The 518-nt window shown below is 48.1% G+C and overlaps 1 long non-coding RNA gene across 1 annotated transcript in view; it reads right to left on the bottom strand.

Annotated features, from left to right (window-relative positions):
• The window catches only part of LOC122554766, a 25,452-nt gene extending 25,282 nt beyond the window's left edge, over positions 1 to 170 (bottom strand). The window contains exons 1-2 of the long non-coding RNA XR_006313071.1: positions 161 to 170; positions 4 to 65 (exon numbers count right to left, since the gene is read on the bottom strand). This is a non-coding gene — a long non-coding RNA (uncharacterized LOC122554766). The remainder of the gene's footprint in view (positions 1 to 3; positions 66 to 160) is intronic.
• Between the last annotated feature and the right edge of the window lie 348 nt (positions 171 to 518).

The following is a 518-nucleotide window of genomic DNA, read 5'->3' as shown; positions in this document are numbered from 1 at the left end:
GACTGGGAACCCTCCAGCCGCAGGGGGTGAACTTGGACTTCACCAGTTTCTTCATCCCCCCTCCCCTTGTCTCAGCCGAATCCCTCCAGCCCGGCTCCGCCTTCCTGACCTGCAGTCTTCTTCTTGCCCTCTCCGCCTCCACCCTACTCCGACCTATCACCCTCACCTTGACCTCTTTCCACCTATCACATTTCCAACGCCCCTCCTCCAAGTCCCTCCTCCCTACCTTTTATCTTCTCCTGCTGAACACTCTCTGCTCATTCCTGAAGAAGGGCCTGTGCCCGAAACGTCAAATCTCCATTTACAAATGAAGTCAACTTGATAGTTCTATCAGGTCATAGAGATATACAACACGGAAACAAAACCTTTGGTCCAACACGTCCATGAAGTATATTTCTATACAAAGATATATTAAACTGTTCTGGGGACACTATTCCATTGATTGAATGAGATTAGTACACTGTATTGAGATGGGATGACTACTCAGACCTATTACCATCTTCTTCGCAAAGGTTTGA

The sequence above is a fragment of the Chiloscyllium plagiosum genome, chromosome 11, assembly GCF_004010195.1.
Source record: "Chiloscyllium plagiosum isolate BGI_BamShark_2017 chromosome 11, ASM401019v2, whole genome shotgun sequence".
Classification (NCBI taxonomy): Eukaryota; Metazoa; Chordata; class Chondrichthyes; order Orectolobiformes; family Hemiscylliidae; genus Chiloscyllium; species Chiloscyllium plagiosum.
Note: the sequence above shows the minus strand (reverse complement) of the source record. Positions and strands in the feature narration are given on the sequence as shown.